This window comes from Propithecus coquereli, unplaced genomic scaffold (assembly GCF_000956105.1).
Source record: "Propithecus coquereli isolate 6110/MARCELLA unplaced genomic scaffold, Pcoq_1.0 Scaffold26, whole genome shotgun sequence".
Classification (NCBI taxonomy): domain Eukaryota; kingdom Metazoa; phylum Chordata; class Mammalia; order Primates; family Indriidae; genus Propithecus; species Propithecus coquereli.
In genome coordinates this window covers 1695881-1701880 of record NW_012148174.1, presented here as the reverse complement: position 1 = coordinate 1701880, position 6000 = coordinate 1695881, and the positions used below count along the sequence as shown (strand labels likewise).

At 45.1% G+C, this 6000-nt stretch overlaps 1 protein-coding gene across 3 annotated transcripts in view; it reads left to right on the top strand.

The window, feature by feature from the left end:
- Positions 1 to 6000, top strand: part of RASGEF1B (RasGEF domain family, member 1B) — a 170079-nt gene that overhangs the window by 112099 nt on the left and 51980 nt on the right. For 2 of the 3 annotated variants that reach the window (XM_012647240.1, XM_012647236.1), the window contains exon 1: positions 5864 to 5962. The exons of the other annotated variant lie outside the window; for it this stretch is intronic. The gene's annotated coding sequence lies outside the window, so the exon portion shown is untranslated. Of the gene's footprint in view, positions 1 to 5863; positions 5963 to 6000 lie in introns of those variants that run through there. 3 annotated transcript variants of the gene reach the window in all.

The following is a 6000-nucleotide window of genomic DNA, read 5'->3' as shown; positions in this document are numbered from 1 at the left end:
TATTTAATAGAGAACATTTGTCATCAATATTTGAAAACAAATTGTGCTTCTGTAATGTCAAAGCAACACTATAGAGCCACGCCAGCATGAATAATTAGGAAGTAAACTCATGTAGTGTGTGACGTCCTGGACTTATTATCTGGGCTCTTTGGTTAGTGTAACTTTGCTATTACCTTGTTGGTCCAGGAGGGATCATTTAATATCTCTAGGACTCAATTTCCTCATTTCAGAAATGCTTTGGTTGGTGGCATGGGGATGGGGAAAGATTAAAAGAGATGATCATTAATATCTTTCCCAGCTCTACAATTTCATTATTATTCAATTTCTCCTTTCTCTATTCCTACTCAATGTGTTAGACACAGATTAGTAATTAGTCAAAACTGAGGGGATTTTCTAGCAAAGTCATTGCACTTAACATTAAAGGCTGTACGAGTCTGAAATAGGAAAACCTGTTCTTAATTCATTATAAGATCAACTCATTTGCAAGAAGCCAGAAAAAAACTACTAGAGAGAGAAATTACAAATAGAGAAATATATTTACTATAAGGATTTTACAGGAGGAAGAATATTTATTTAAATAAATTCGTGTTAAACATAAATTTTTACTCAAAAAAACGATACATCTAATCAAAATGATGCACGTTTAATATTGCTAAATATTTCTGTTAGTGCAGAAAAGATAAGTGACTATAAACTACGTAATCAATGAAGAGGATGACTGTCTCATGACCTTGCAATCAGGCCAAGTTATAATATTTCCCATTATCAGTGTTCCTCCTGAGGATGTTGTAAATAATTACTTTGTAAGAGTAAATAAGTATTGACAAATGAGTAAAATAATAATGCTTATTAAAGGAAAAACAATAAAGTTGCCTTTCAACAGTTCTTGTCTATAAAGGAAGACTTAGTAATTTTCTACATCTTCTTAGGGGACTTTCGAGCCTACCACATCCATTGTGGAATTTCCCATACGGTCGTTACGTTCTTTTGTACAACTTTAGGGCCGGGGAGATAAAAAGTGACAGTGATAAAGAATCACATGGCCTTGTGAAAGAGACTTCCTGAAATTATCTTTTCCGGTCAATTCCCTTCTATTTAGGAGTATCTTCTCAGCAAGTTTAAATGGACGGCTATCTATAATATTTTTAGCGATCCCAGAAGAGGAAAACATACGACTTCTTTCATGACCACTGTCAGAACTGAATGACCCTCACAGACCCAATGTTCTCCCTAAACGAGATAATGGATGTGAAAGAACATCGTAAACTATAACGAATGGTGGAATTATTATTGAGATGACCATTCCAACGATGACCCTGTCATTTGTTGTACCACAGAGATTCCTTCTAAGTGGCAGGGTTCGTTTTATAGTTATGAAGGGATGGATGGCATTGAGCAGGAACTCCGGGTCTTGAATATCCAAACCTGTACGTCCTGCCTTGGTCGTTCTTCTCATCAAGTTTCAGGGATATGCATGTACAGAGGTCGATGCCAAACACGCACGTACTTTTTATTTCCATGAAGTTCCAATACGGTCTCCTAGTAAGCTAGATTGGCCCACGAGCAGACTTCTTTTTACTCAGGCTAGAAGCAGGAAGAGGGTGTGAAACCAAAGCATGTCAAGAGGCCTCCTTCCCACTTTCGCTCTAGGCCCTCAGATGATGAGGAAAGGGAAGTCAAGAAAAAGCATAGTCGGTAGCAAGGGGGAAATAAGGGATTTTCTCTAAGTTCTGCAGCTGGGCAGGTCTACTTGGCCTAAGACCTCAATGTTTTGTCAAGCTACAAGAGAGGCAGTGTACGTCATATTTATCGAAAGTGGGTTTGTGTTCCTTGGCCTTGTAGGTAAGAAGGCCTACGCCGTAGTCCAGATCAACTGTTGATAGGTAATGTGATCCCTGCCTTTGTTTTCTTCCATTTATAAATGGGGGTTAAGATTGCAAATCCTCAAACTATCCGTGTCCATATTCCAGAGTGACGTTTAGAAGATAAATGGAAGAGAAAATATGGAAGTGTTTTGGGGAGTTATTTGGCCATTTCACAAAGCCCTTTAAGATTCAGAAAGAGGGACTTCCATGCTGAAAAAGGCTCCCATTCCATTTTGGACATCTTCGATGTTTTTCTTACATCGAAGCTGTAATCCATTCTCTTACACCTTTCCCCTTTTAGACCTGTCTGGCGTCTGGCGCCTCATTCCTCTTTAATATGATAAGTTTTAAATATTTGAAGATAGTTATGCTTTGTGAGGTTTTTCTGTAAGTATCAAGTATTTTAAGGAAATTATAAACCACAAATAATAGTATTACACTTGTGTCTTTAAAAAAAAAACTTGTGTCTTTGAGACAAATAACATTGCTTTGCAAGGAAACAACTGGCCTGTAGTTTAATTTAAATACACATATTTACTAGTTTTAAACGTTATTTCATAAATCTTACAGTGAGCAACTGAATCAATTTTATGACCTGGGAAGACAGGAGAATTGGAATCAGAGATATATGGGTTTAATTCATGGCTTCTCCAGCTGAGTGGTCTTGGCGAGTTACTTACCTTCCAAAACCTCATTCTTTCACCTTAGAAATGGAAATAATAATGCCTAACGCTCAGGGTTTTGTTTAGGATTAAAGATAATGCAAGTAAAAACTGTAACACAGATATAGTGAAACATTCAACCGTGGGTAAAAAGAGTGAACGACATCAACATATATCAGCACGGATAGACAGTCAAAAGCGTAAGTTGGAGGGAAAACAATGAGAAACAGAATGAGACGGGTTGCACAATAACAGTTGGGTAAATACACTCACGCAGTACTCACATCAAACAATGCCATCGTTGTTCATCAAAGGTGGGTTGAAAAACTCACACCAAATACTGTGTGGTGAAAACTGGAATTTTAGGTGGGAAATGAAAGTCACTAAAACAAAAGAAAGAGGGTGTTACGTGGATCAGTCATGATGATTGCTCTAATTTCGTGCACCTGAGCTATAAGAGGGCTGGAAAAGAAAAATAATGCTTAGCACAGACACTGCCATACAGCAGAAACGCAATACAGGGGCCACTGCTTACTACTGGGGTGAGGTGCTACTTGGCAAGACTGCATTTGCACCGATTTGACTGGCGTTATTGAGCTCACCAACATTTAGAGAGAGAGATGCTGAGCCAGTGGAGTCAGAAGACGATAAAGAAACTATGGGCTGGGCGCGGTGGCTCACGCCTGTAATCCTAGCACTCTGGGAGGCCGAGGGGGGAGGATCATTTGAGCTCAGGAGTTCGAGACCAGCCTGAGCAAGAGCGAGACCCCATCTCTACTAAAAATAGAAAGAAATTAATTGGACAACTAAAAATATATAGAAAAAATTAGCCGGACACGGTGGCACATACCTGTAGTCCCAGCTACTCGGGAGGCTGAGGCAGAAGGATCGCTTGAGCCCAGGAGTTGGAGGTTGCTGTGAGCTAAGATGACGCCATGGCACTCCAGCCTGGGCAACACAGTGAGACTCTGTCTCCAAAAAAAAAAAAAAAACTATGAAAAGTAGAGAATGGGAAGAATATTTTTTCATGATAGAGAATAATTCAGACGTGACAATAACAGCAATTATTTATTGAGCGCTTACCATGGGCTAGGCATTCATTCATTCATTTATTCAACCAACACAGATTTATTTAGAGCTTATCGTGTGTCAGACACTACGGTACACATTGGAAATGCAGCAGGAAAACAACTACAATGACAACAGCAGCCAACTCTGCTCTTATGTAACTTACACTCCAGTGAGGGGAGAGAAGCAGTAATAAGTGAAACATACAGTATGTCAAGTGGCAATAAGTCCTCCGGAGGAAACGATAATAAAGCAGTGGAGGGCTATAGGGAGTGGCGGTGACTACGGTTTTAAATATGGAGGTGGGAGAAGCCTTCTCCGAGGGACATTATTTCCAACCTATGTCATGTATCATCTCTTTTAGTCTTTTCAACACCCTGTGAAGAAGTTACTTTGATTAACCATGATGCTAGTTTTCAGATGAGTTAACTGCCCAGAGTTCTTGAGTGCCTTTTCTAAGGTTTTCTAGGTGGCTACATGACAGAGACAGGATTGGGGTTCGGGATGCCTGGCTGCAGAGCTGTCCCTCTATGTAACAATACTTCTCATACAGGGAGCTAGAAAGGGCCCTGCCAGAATGGGGAGTGGACATGTGGTTTGGAAAAGCGTTGGGTCAGTATTATCATGGTATCCGTCATACATCTTGAGAATCTAAAATAAAAGTCCTTTTTTTGGGTGGGGGGAAGACTTTAGAAAGTCAACCTCAGCAAAATCTTCTGGGTTGCTGTGTACATCCAGGTTACGAAGGATACGTCAGATATTTCCATTAGGAAATCTTGGTTTAGTCTCACCATTTTAACTTCTTGCTACAAGAGCAGAACCTCAAGAGCATAAGCAACTTGCCCAACATCATGTGGCTTGTTTGTTATAGAACCGGGATGGAAAGCTGAGTTTGAAAAACCCCCCAACCAGCACAACCACAACAGCTAGGCTGGCCCCACCGAGTTCCCTTGGCTTGTGGCTTCTATTGAAACTGCAGAGAAGCTACGCTTGAGCCAAAGGCTCAAATCGCTTAGAGTGAATTACAGAGTCGGGGAAGTCCCGTTTCTAGAAGGGGAAGGAAGGGAGTATGGTAAAGAGGAAGAAAAGGAAGGAAATGAGAGGAGGAATCAGCTAAGAACAGGCAAAGTGAGCTTCAAGGTGATTCCATCCCGGGAGGGGAGGGGCGAGGGCCAGGAACAAAAGAGATTCCTCCCTCTCGATAATCCTAATTACAGTCCTACAGCACAGGTATGAATAGTATCGTTTTATACAGGAGAAAACCAAAGCTCAGAAAAGCTACTTCACGTGCTCAAGGCCACATAGCTGGCAGGAGAGCCTCCTGACTATACATTTTTTCTTTCTACGAGTGTCTTCTTTCCCTTATTTGCTTCCATCATTTCTTCCCTCCAGCCTGTTTCTATGTGTGCAAGGTGAACTATTGAGGTTTTTACCTTTTTTCTAAAATAGGTATCCAGTATCCCATGAGAGGATGAGTATGTGGTTACCACGACAACACAGCCCTGGCTGGGGGCTCACCACCTCCCTGCCTTGCCTCCAGAATCGCATTTCCTAGAACAGGTTCCTCGCCTTTGCGCAGCTTCTGAAAGCCATCAGTTTACATTTTGCTGGAGTGACGATTTGCTTAACGTTTGACCTCCACGAGCCTGTGGGCTTCACACCGGCAGGGACCAGCCTACTGTGCCAGGAGAGTGTCCCTGCGTGTCGCACCAGGCCCGGCGCTCGGGCTCTGGTAGCGTTCGCTGAGCAGATGTTCTGCGGCTCCTCTCCGCTCCTTCTGGAAGTTCCAAGGGCAGCAGCCTCCAGCTCATCATCATGTTGGTAGATGCTGCATAACGAGTCAGGCCGGTCTGCACAGGTAGCACACAGGTGAATGCACACACACACACACACACTCACATGACCGCACAGCAGCCCGGCAGGTGCACGCAGCCGCAGCGGGCCCAGCCCTGCACCGGCCTCCGCAGCGCGGGTGGGGAACTGGGGCGGGCGGGCGCGCTGCGGGAGTCCCCGGCCCCCAGGGACCTGCGTGGGCGGGGCCGTTGGGGACGGGGCGTTGGGGGGCGGTGAGCTGCGCCGCGGTTGGTCCGCGCCGGCGGGTGGGCGGAGCGTTGGAGGCGGGGCGGGGCGGCGAGCTGCGCCGCGGTTGGCCGGCGCCGGCGGGTGGGCGGGGCCGGCGGCGGGGGCGGCGCTCGGGGCCGGGGGTGTGCGCGGCGCCGCGGCCGGAGTTTCAGTATAAACAAGGAGCCGGGCCGGGCGGGCGGGTTTTTGTTTCTCCTTCTTCCCGCGCGCTTGGGCTCCCGGGGCTCGGGCGCGGTTGCGGGCGCGCGGCAGACGCCGGGAGGCGAGGACCGGGGCCCGTCCGCGGTAGGTGTCCCGGGCCGGGCAGCGGTGCCGGGAGGGAC